Below are 12,682 nucleotides of genomic sequence, written 5' to 3' on the forward strand. Positions count from 1 at the left end.
TTTTATTTCCATTGGATTACCTCCATCATCATACTGATACACTCTGATTTCCTCTTATCTTAAAAATGTCATCTTGAGCCCTGGCTGGTGTAGCTCAGTGGATTGAGCGCGGGCCTGCGAACCACACGATCGCGGTTCGATTCCCAGTCAGGGCACATGCCTGGGTTGCAGGCCGGTTCCCTGCAGGCCAGTTCCCAGCAGGGGACGCACAAAAGGCAACCATACATTGATGTTTCTCTCCCTCTCTCCTTCCCCCACTTCCCCTCTAAAGATAAATAAATAATAAAATATTTTAAAAAAAAATGTCATCTTGATCCCTTTTCTCTTTTTAACTGTTACTCCACATCTCTGCTCCCCTTTACAGAGAATTCTCTCCAAATGAGAATTTTTATATTGTTGTTTCCAACCCCAGTAGGGGAATGGGCAGGGACAAATCACTTGGCTGATTAATTATGTCCTGAAAGCAGCAAAAATGTAAAATCAGAGTCAAGGAGGTCGGGTAAGACGCATGTGAATGGATTTCTGGGAATGAGCACAAAGAGTGTGGATAATTGTGTTTTGATTTAATACCTACCAGAAAATACCCAACACCAAGGAAATACTCAACAGTCAGATGGAATGAATAACTCTTCTCAGATGACCCAGTGCTTACACAATGTGCTCACGTTACAGAGTAGCCATGTTGGCAGGATTGGAAGCTTTGCATGGGCTCAACATCCTAGGTTCTCTCTCACTGTGGCCAACCTCACTACTGCAATTGCTGAAACTGACCTGGGAAGCAACAAAGACCACAGCTATGTTCTTAATATAGTACCCCTTGAAAAGATCAACTAGCTTCTTAGAAAAATTGATTATTCCTTTCAATCCTGGAGGGACAGTAATTAGTCTCTGACACTTACTTTAGCTAAGGGTCTAACTTTTCTGTCTACAGATTTTTGGGCAGAGCATTCTTGAAGTGCTTATATAATGTGGTTTACCAACATGGGATCCTATGTAACACTACTACAGACTGAAGGAGCCATTTTACAACAAAAGGGCACATGACAGTGGGCGTATGCCCATGAAGTGCACTGATCCTATTATATACCATATTCCCCAGAGCATCAGCTTGATAGATTTTGGAAAGATTTGGCTAAGCTGCAATTGGAGACAATGTCCAATTGGGTTGCTGCAGAGACCTTGAGGATATGATATGCATTTGCCAATTACATGACATATGGTGCTGTTTCTCACAAACGCACTGCACAGATCCAGGAACCAAGGGATTGTCAACTCTCAGCACTGCTCTCTTGGGCCCACTTGCAGAATCTTGAGTTCTGCTGGATTAGAGGTTCTTAGGGAGTAGGGAGTACTTTGACCAGGCACATAATAATGTTCCACTGAAGCTAGAACTATAACTAATGCCTGGTCACTTCGAACTTCTCAGGTTCATGAGCCAACAGCAAGGGAAGGAGTTGCTTTACTGTCAGGGATAATTGACTTTGTTTATAATGAAGAGATATGATTGCTAATACATTATGTACCAGGGAAGAGCCTTCAACTCAAAGGACTCAGAGCATCCTTGGGTGCTTCTATTCCTGGTGAATAACAGAAAACACGCAAATGCAGTAATTATGGTCTGACGGAGTGAGGCAACCAAGGCCTCCATCCCCTAGAGATGAAGGTCTAGATCATTCCACTAGGCAAGGAATCCTGAAAGGCTGAAATACTGGCCAAGGAAAAAAAATGTATATAAAATGGGTCGTGGAGGAGGGGGATAAAGAATATCAGTTATGGTGTTGGGAACTGCTTGCTTTAGGAACAGACACTATGGTTTGCTCCACTGACCTTCCCATGGTAGGTCTGGTTTAGTTTAGAAATTATATATAGCCCCCATCCTGAAGAGTCAGTTATCAGGAGTCCATAGCTCAGTGGTGTGAGGCTTAGACTATAACAGACCTTTACAGTATCTTGCACCCCTGCTCTTAGTTCATCTGGTATGAGTGTAACTATGATGGGTCAGTTTTACTTAGTTTCCCAGTCAACTGTGCCACAGTCTCTCTATGCTTTTCTACCTAATGATATACCAGTTTATCAAAACTGTAAGTTTAGTTTTGTTTTTAAATGATGCAACTGACAGTGAGGGTGTTGTGGAATGTTAATATTCAAGATTTCAGTTAAAAGATGATGTCACCAGCGTAAGTAACAAAAGAAAGAATGGACAGACTAGACATCATTCACATTAAAATTTTTGTGCTTCAAAAGACATCATCGAGAAAGTGAAAAGACAACCCACAAAATGGGAGAAAATTTTTGCAAAAATGGGAGAAAATTTTTGCAAATCATGTGTGATAAGGGACTTGTATCTGGAATATATTAAGAACTTTTACCATTCAATAATAAATAGACAAGCAATTCAGTGAAAAATGCATAAAGGATCTGAATAGATGTCTTTCCAAAGGAGATACTCACATAGCACAAGAAAAGATGCTCAACATCTTTACATCAACATTAACCAGCAGGGAAGTGCAGGTCCAAACCACAATGAGCTACCACTTCACACCCTATAATCAAAAAGGATGGCTGTAATAACAAAAAAAGACAGATAATAACATGTGTTAGTGGGGATGTGGAGAAATCGGAACCCATGTACATTGCTGGTAGAAATGTAAAAATGGTGTAAACAGTCTTAACGGTTCCTCCAAATGCTGTACATAAACCTATGAATCCCACTCCTAGGTATATGCAAGTGAAATGAAAACATATGTCCACCCAAAACCAGTACACAAATGTTTACAGTAGTATTATTCATTATAGTCAAAATTGAAAGTAACTCAAATGTCTCTTTTTTAAAAATTTTACTTATTTATCTTTAGAGGGGAAGGGAAGGAGAGAGGGAGGGAAATATCAATGTATGGTTGCCTCTCATGCACCCCCTCCTGGGAACTGGCCTGCAACCCAGGCATGTATCCTGACTGGGAATAGAACCATAATCCTCTGGTTCACAGGCCCACACTCAATCCACTGAGCTACACCAGCCAGGGCTCAAATGTCTCTTAATTAATGAATGAATGTTTAAAAGTGTGGCACATCTATAAATATAATATTATTCAGCAATAAAAAGAAATGAAATGCTGATTTTTGGTACAAGATGGATGAACCCAGAAAACATAATACTCAGTGAAAGAAGCTAGTCACAAAGGACCACATATTGTATTGTTCCAATTATGTGAGTTGTCCAGAACAGACAAATTCATAGGGGCAAAAAGTAGATTAGTAGTTTGCCTAGGGCTGGGGACATGGTAGGGAAATTAGGAATATCTCCTGATAAGTACAGGGTTTTGGAAGGAAGTGATAAGAATATTCTAGAAATTGATTATGATAATGGTTCACAGTTCTTAACATACCAAAAGTAATTGTATACTTTAAATTGATTAATGGCATTGTATGTGAATTATAGCTCAATAAAGTTATTTAAAAATAGGGTAAACTAAGGTGTGAGGAATATAAATCTCTGTACTGTCCTCCCAACTTATCTATAAATCTAAAACTATTCTAAAATAAAGTTTTAATTTGAAAAAGAAGTCACAAATTTGAACTGTTGCTTAAAATGATGAAGAACTAGTTTGTGGAGCTGCAAAGTAAACTGATGAGAATTACTGGTTTTCATGTGTCAGTCAAAGGCCAATCAGAAGGGTGGAACCACTAGTAGATACGTGTATACACGTAAGAAGACTGGGTATGGCAGTTTGTCATTACGTAATTGTGAAGCCACTTACTAAATCTCTGTAAGGGTATTGTCTCTGCTTCTGATGCTGAGGCTTGAAGTCTACAGGTCAGGCAAATCAGAAGGGAAGATCTACATAATTTGGAGAAGAGCAAATACAAGTTGGAGCTCACAGACATGAAGTGGAGCCCCGGAGGATGTACTGAAATTTGTGTCAGTTGTTGCTTCTGGCCTTGATGGTATGGGTGTCCTGTAGAAACCAGAGGAACACTGAGCTGGCATTCTCCCCTCACTATGGACACCATAAGGTGGTGCAAGCTGGCACCTCACTGTCTTTAAGAAAGGTGTCAGCAGGACTCAATGATAAACTCAATGTGTAGGACCGTCTAATGTCAGGCCACACCCCAAAGGGAGACTATTGCTTCAAAAGAAAGTTAGAATCTAGACTCTCATAATACGATATATGTTCAAGATACAATTGAAAATTACTTATTACATAAAGAACCATGAAAATCACAACTTGAATAAGAAAAAATACAATAAAAAGATGCCAACACTGTTTGTCACATTTGTTTATCCATTCCAAGAGTGTTAAAATTATCTGACAAGAATTTTAAAACAATCATAATAAAAATTCTTCAAAAAGTAGTTACAAATTATCCTGAAACAAATAAAATATAGAAAATTCAGCAAAAAGTTATAAACTATAATATAAATATATAATAACAGAAAAAAATCTCAGTAATGACAGAGAATACAATTAAAATCAGTATCTTAAGAGCAAATCAGTAAAATTTTCCCTACCTGAAAAACAGAAAAAAAATAGAATAGGGGAAAAAAAACATTCTCAGGAACATGTGGACAATAACAAAAGAGCTAATTTGAATCACTGAAGTCCCAGAATTTGAGGAGAGAGAGCGGGTGAGACTGAAAAAGTATTTGAAAGAATAAGGACTGAAAACTTCCCCAGAAGTCTTTGGGGAAATATAAACCTACAGATTCATGAAGCTGAGAAAGCCCCAAATAGGATAAAATCAAATAAATTCACAGCTAGCACATCATAATTCATCTTCTGAAAACTCAAGGCAAAGAAAAAAATTTTGACAGCAGCCAGAGAGAAATGACACAATATTAAAATTTAAATAGGGGAACACCAACTCGAATAACAGATTTTTCATCTGAAACCATGGAGGTCAGAAGGAAGTGACACGACATTTTTCAAGTGCTTATAGAAAAGAACTATTAACCATGAACTTTATATCTGTCAGAATATCCTTCAGAAATTAAAGGAAAATAAAGACATTCTCAGACAAAAGAAAACTAAAGAATTTGTTTATTAAAAAAATGACCCTTAAAGAATAACTAAGGAAGTCCTATAAACAGTAAAAAAATAACACAGGAAAATTTGGAATTTTAGAGAGGGATGAAAAAAATATTAGATATAAATAGAAGAAACTTAATAGATTATTATATTTCTTTTTAAAAATTTTATACTATTATATGCTCCCTTCATCAGCACACATACTAAAAAAATTACATTATTAAAGTGTACAATTCAGTGGTTCTTTAGCACACATGTATCTAGAAAGTTGTGTAAAAATCACCATCACTATCTAAATCCAGATCATTTTTATTACTTCAAAAGAAACCCCATATCCATTAGCAATTACTTTCTATGCTACACTCCCACACCTTAGCTGCTGTCAACCACTAATCTACTTTCTGTCTCTATAGACTTGCCTATTCCAGACATTTTATATAAATTAATCAGTATGATACATGTCATTTTGTGAATAACTTCTTTCACAGACTGTATGTTTTCAAGGTTTATCCATGTTGTAGCATGTATCAGCACTTCGTTCTTTTTAGGCTAAATAATATTCCATTGTATGGACATACCATATTTATTTATGCTCAGTTGATGAATATTTGGGCTATTTCTAGTTTTCAGCTTTTATGAATAATTCCCTTTTGAATATTCATGTACAAGTTTGTGTGTAGGCACATGTTTTTCAGTTCTCTTGGGCATATGCCTAAGAATGGAATTGTTGGGTTCTATAGTAATTTTATATTTAATCATTTGAGGAATTGCCCAATTTTTCAAAGTGGTTGGATTATTTTACCTTTCTACCAGCAATGTACAAGGATTCTAATTTCTTCACATCCTTAACAACTCTTGTTGTCATCTGACTTCTTGATTATAGCCATTCTACTGGTGATCCCATTGTGGTTTTGATTTGCACTTCCTAATGATTAATGATGTTGGGCATTTTTACTGTTGAAAAATGATTTGTTGGCCATTTGTGTATCTTCTTTGGAAAAATGTTAGTTTTTATATATGGTACAAGATAAGGGTCACACTTCATTCTTTTGCATGTGGCTATCCAGTTGTCCCAGCACCATTTGTTGAAAAGATTATTTTTTCCCCATTGAATTATCCTGATACTCTTGTTGAAAATCAATTGGCCATAAATGTCAGGGTTTATTTCTGAATCTCAATTTGTTCCATTGTTCCCATTATGCCTTGTGTGTTTCTTTTTTTTTAGAGAGAGGGGAAGGAAGGAAGAAAGAGAGGGAGAGAAACTTCAATGTGTGGTTGCCTCTTGCACACCCCTTACTGGGGACCTGGCCTGAAACCCAGGCATGTGCCCTGACTAGAAATTGAACCAGCAACCCTTTGCTTCACAGGCTGACACTCCATCCACTGAGCCATACCAGCCAGGGCTGTTTCTTAAATCATTTTGATGGTGGAAGCAAAAATTATAACACTATCTGATGTAGTGCTCGATCTTTTGTAATGCTTAGGGAAACTATATTTAAAAAGCAGAGAGGATAAAGAGGTTTAAACAGAAGTAACTTTTCTGAAATTCATTCAGCATGGGAACACACTGATACCAGTAGATTGTGAGAAACCCCACGTGTATGTTGTTGTCATACCTAGAGCAGCTACTAAGAAAAGTATATAAAGGGATCTAAACGTAATGGTGCCAACTAACAGAGCATCCAACTATACAAAACAAAGCTATCTCAGCTGTGCTATCCCCACTCCCAGAAAAGGGGCTGGCCAATGGGCTAGAACAACTGTATGGATACAATGGGTTTGGAACAAATGCTTACATGCCTTACGCAGCCGCTGTGCAGGGAGCCAAAGATGAAAAAAATCACACTCAAGAGTGAATTTCAAGGACCAAAGTCAAAGGTGCATGTCTAGAGTAGCAGTCATAGGAAGGAAGGCCTTGGAGGAGAATGCAGTAAGGGTCAAAGAGCTGGGATGACTATAATGCACAGAACTGTAGCTTGAAATATGCAAACAGCAGCAGAACACCAAGACAAAGTGAGGGATTTCTTGCTACAGTTGAACAAGCGGCATTTCCAGAAAGCATGTTGTGTGAAATACAGGGATCCTTTTAAAAGTCTTTGATATCATTAAAACTTACAGATGATATGACCCAAACGTTTTACAAAATAACTTAAAAATTATAAACATTGGGCACTTCCTATTTGTCAGGCAACATGTATGCATTATCTAATAATTTTCACAAGAGCCCTATTATATTAGTTCTCTGTTGCTGCTGTAGCGGGCTGGCATAACCTTGGTGGCTTACAACAACACAAATGTATTATCTTACAATTTGGTACGTCAGGAGTTTTACATGGGTCTCACTGGAATAAACTTAAGGCATTGGCAGGTCTGTGTTCCTTCCTGTACACGCCCTTGACAGGATCTGTTTCTTTGCCTTCTTCCACTTTTAGGGTCTGCCCACATTCCTTGGCTTATGAACTCCTTTGTTTTTGTAGCTGGCAAAGGCAGTTCAAATTCTTCTCACATCACCTTACTCTGATCTCTTTTGCCTCATCTTTTCACTTTTTAGAACTCTAGTGATTACATTGGGTCCAGCCAGATAATCCAGAATAATCTCCCCATTTTAAACTCAGCTGATCAGCAACCTTAGTTCCATCTGCAACCTTAATCCCCCTTTACCATGGAAGGTAATATATTTATAGGTCCCTAGCATTAGGATGTGAACATATTCAAGAGCTATTATTCTGCTCACAAAACCTGGGAAGTGGGTTCTATAATTATCAATTAACATCTGAAGTAGTTGTGATTTATTCCAGTAAAATCTGCAATGTCTAGAGACATTTTTGGTTGTCACAACTGTGGTGAAGTGCTATTGGCATTTGGTGGGTGGATATGCCAAATATCCTACAACAACAGGACATTCCCCCACAATAAAGAATTATTAAAATGTTGGTAGTGCCACTTTTGAAAAAAACCTGGTCTAAAGAAACAGAGACTCAGAGAGGATAAGTATCATGACTACAGTCATAGCTAATAGGCTTCAGAGCCATGATTGAACCCAGGTCCACCTGCCTTTGGATCATAGACCCTTTCCTACTCTGCCACATGCACCATTATGCCAGGAATTGTTTTGTGACAAGCAAAACTGAGTGCCCTCCTCTGTGGATGTACTCATACCCAAAGAAATGAGGACTTCTTTAGTCTTTTTATTCTGAAGATGCAAATGTCCAACTCCAAATGATTTGATGATTGGACAAAACAATCTTGTCCAGTAGTTGAAGCAGGTGTAATTATTTCATGGAAGCTTTCACCGAATATAGTTTGCTCAGGCCTTAGAGTATTAATAATAACATTAAAAACACACACACAAATGTGTGCAGGAGCATGCTCTCTCAGAGCTACCGGTAAGAAAGGAATTGGTCCTGGGAGATGAAATGTCACATCAGTCTTTTGCTTCTATTTACCCAGCTCCTGGGCCTCTGTTACTTCACTTACCAGAATGTCAGCTGTTGACTCTGAGGATGGATAAATACCAGAGTGTTTGCATTCCAAGTATGCACTAAGAGTAAACCTTGAAAAGTCCTATCCCCGCATAGTTACATAGATGATGAACCATGTAGAAAAGCAACATATCATGATAGTTATCAACCAACATGTGAAAAAATATTGCTTTAGTATAATGCAACAAAAAGTAGATTATCCAGTCAGAAGATTTTTATAATGATAACATAGTTTACTGTTTTCAATAATCACATCATTAACAACCCATTGCATCTGAACATTAACATTGCATAAACCATTACATCATTAAATAAATACTAAAAATATTTATAGCAACATTATTATTTTCTAGAGCCACATATTCCCTGAAGCACTAAGAATTCATTTGAACATAATGATGGCATCTCAAATGTACAAATATCAGCATAAATTTAAAAGACTTTAATTAGAGAACACCTTTAGCTTCTTCAGATAAACAGTGACACTCCACCATCAATAACAGCAATTCACATAATTATATATTTATGTAAAGGATTTCCTTGGTCTAAATTATTTAGCAGTTTGAATCAATTTTACTGTTATATAGAGTTTCAAATTCGGACTATCATAGTTCCACTAAAAAATAAAATGTCAGCTAAAGGCAACATAACATATAAATGAAGAAAGTTGTACATTTTTTTCCAGATGGTCATTAATGACTTTAGGCTCTGTAAAAAAATCAATCACCCTGCTTCCTCCCCTGAGCTTTACTGAATATAAAATTAATCCATTTTCTAAGAAGCTCCTGGATGCTAGTGACTTTCACATGGTTACCCAGCTCTTGAAATCAGAACTAAGCCTGAATCTCAGGCCTCCCAATTCCAAGATTCTTAAGATGAGAGACCACACTTCCTCATTCCTGTTCTGCCCTGAGGGCACAGGGTAGGGCATCTGCTGACTTGAATTCTCAGTCGAATACTCTCTCTACTTATCACTCTCTTACAAATGTCCCATTTTATGTTCAAAGATGATATTCATCTAAATTCTCAATCTGATTCCTCCCCAGACAACCCCTGGACCAGCCATAATCTGGGAACTGAGGGGAATTTACTAGCCCCCTTGACCCTGATGCAGGTCTATGACTGATGTCCATTCTGATTGTCCAGTGTTCTTGCCATAGCTACTGTTAAAGCCTGTGAATGCCAACCTCATTTATATTTAATGAACTTCAAACTTGACTTTGAGTAAGTTACCTCTCCTTTTATCTTAAAACAAGAGTGCAAATAATAATGATTCTATTCATAGGATTTGAGGATTACATGAAATCATTTGCATAAGGTTTTGATGGGGGCTGGGTACAGTGAACTTTATTGATGGTGCATAATAAGGTAGAGCTCTCTAAGCTCCCCTCCTTCTGCAGGAAGTCTGGCATGGAAACTGGAAGCCAGGAGATTCTCAGTGTCTTGGGGGATCAATATGGGGCAAGGACTCCCCAGCAGCTAAGGACCTCTCTTCCTCTTCTGGGGCTGGTGGTCCAGGGGCTCTTACTCCTTGGAGGTCACATGGAACATAAGGTGTACCATCCTGTTGCTGTAGCCAAATTCACTGTCATACCTGGAACTGAGCTTGACCTAGTGGTCACTGAAGGTAATGCCTGCCCCAGCATCAAAGGTGGAGGACTGGTGTCACTGTTAAAGTAGCAGGAGACAACTTGGTCCTCACTATAGCTCAGGATGCCCTTGAGGGGCCCTCTGATGTCTGCTTCACCACATTCTTGATGTCCTTATATTTGTCAGCTTTCTCCAGGCAGCAGGTCAAATCCAAAACTGACACATTGAGATGGGGGACATGGAAAGCCATGCCAGTGAGCTTCCCATTCAGCTCAGGGATGACCTTGCCCATGGCCTTGGCAGCACCAGTTGTAGCAAAGATGATGTTCTGGGTAGCCCCTTGGCCAGTACTCCCCAGCTTCCCAGAAGGGCCATCCACAGTCTTCTGGGTGGCAGTGGTAGCATGGACTGTGGTCATGAGCCCCTCCATGATGCCAAAGTTGTCATGGATGCCCTTAGCTGGGGGGCGGGGGGCAAGCAGTTGGTAGTATAGGATCATTGCTGACAATCTTTAGGGAGTCATCATATTTGTCATGCTTCACACCCATCACAAACATGGGGGCATCTGCAGAAGGGGCAGAGATGATGACCTCTTGGCTCTATCCTTCAATGAGCCCCAACTTTTCATAGTAGTGGACTCTACAGCATATTCAGCACACGCATCACCCCATTTGATGTTGGTGGCATTTTACTCCTGGAATTTGGAGATGGACTTTTCATTGATGAGAAGCTTCCCATTCTCAGCCTTGCCTGTGTCTTTGGACTTGCCATTAGTAGAGTCATACTGGAACATGCAAACCATATATTTGAGGTTGATGAAGGGGTCACTGATGGTGACAAGATCCACTTTGCCAGAGATAAAAACAGTCCTGGTGACCAGGTACCCAATAAGGCCAAATCCGTTCACTGCAACCTTCACCATCATGCCCCAGGGTTGCAGCCAGCACTGTGCAGGAAGATGCCATTGTCTGTCCAAGACGAGGAGCAGAGAGCCTGCATAAGGTTCTTAACACAGTGCTGGGCATATAATAAACTCTTAATGTTAGTTGTTGTTGTTGTTATTGTTATTATTATTATTACTAGCAAAAATGATTTGCTTAAAATGAAAGTCAGTGCACAGCTATTTAAGATACTCAAAATGCCAGGTTTAATCATTGTTTAAAATCTATAATGATTTTTATGTAATTAGAATAAGAATAATTATAACCATAGCAATTACACTTGCATAGAACCTTTACTAAATACTTTAACATGTTTACAATGTGATTTTACACACATTATTGAATTTATACCATGAACTTAAAAAGTGGCTAGATTTTATGCTAAAGATAGCCTCATCTTAGTCAAAAAGGGAATCGTATATGTATAATTTTAATTTGAGGAACACTAAAGAAAGCTAAGGTGCAAGAGATTTCTCCAACACAGATGCCATTGTGTCCGAATTCAAATACTGTAATAAAGATAATAGTTTTATTTTTGCCAGCTCTTCCTTTAAGATGAGATTACTTCTCTAACTGCGGATAGCTCTAGCTCCAACTGCCCCAAAGGATTCAGGATTTCTTAATAAAATATAAAACAGGACAACTGGAAATAAAAAGAGAACAGAAACCATTTAAAAAGAGCAGAGAAATAAAGAACACCAGACTGCAAGGAGTAAAAGGTGCTCACTGAATTTATTTTAATATCTTGGCACCTATGGCAGAAGTTGAAAGCATCTTGCATAACATGGTCTATGTTTTCTGATAAAAAAAACAAAGAGCAAACATTGTCTGCAAATACATACTTTCTCCTTGGAACAAGTAGTACCAGAAACATTGCCAAAACTCTTCTGATTTGAGAGTGAATCTCTTAGGATTGACTCATTGTCTTATGGGCGAGAGGTCAGGTAAGGAATGTAGAGCCTTCCCGTGTAGTTAGGATTCCTGTCACAGTTGAACAAAAATCTGCCTGCCTTTTTCTGGTTAACTTTTGCCCTTCCTATGCACATAGTAAACCACAAGGCTGGCCAAAGATAAGCTCAACTATTAAAATAATACAAAATGTATTGCAATTAATTTAACTCATACAAATTCACTATATACTAGCATTATCATTAAACTGTAAGATAAATTTCAAGTAATCAGACTACTAATAATGACAATAGCAATACTATGTATATAAAGCTTTACAGTGTACATATATATTTTCACAGACATTACTGAAATTGATTGATTAATTCAACAGATACTTATTGGACGTTGCTTATGTGCTAGGTATGTGAGCTAGGAGAGAATATTGTAAAATTTAGTATTGTTCTTGCCTTCTCAGACTCACAGTTTAGTGGAGAAAATTATACCTTGAAGAAATAATTATACCTTGAAGAAATAACCAAATAATGAGAAAAAGACATGGGATAAGTGCCATGATGAGGAAGTATAGGGGATTTTGAGGGTGTCTAACAGGGGAGTCTGTCCCTGACCAGGAAGTCAGGAAAAGCTTCCCTAAGGAAGTGAAATGAAGGCTGAGATCTGAAGAATAAGTGAATAAATATTAACCAAGTAAAGAGAAAAGTGAGCATTAGAAAACAAGGAAATAGTCTGTGCA

The sequence above is a fragment of the Artibeus jamaicensis genome, unplaced genomic scaffold (assembly GCF_021234435.1).
Source record: "Artibeus jamaicensis isolate MK-2021 breed Jamaican fruit bat unplaced genomic scaffold, CSHL_Jam_final scaffold_916, whole genome shotgun sequence".
Lineage (NCBI taxonomy): Eukaryota > Metazoa > Chordata > Mammalia > Chiroptera > Phyllostomidae > Artibeus > Artibeus jamaicensis.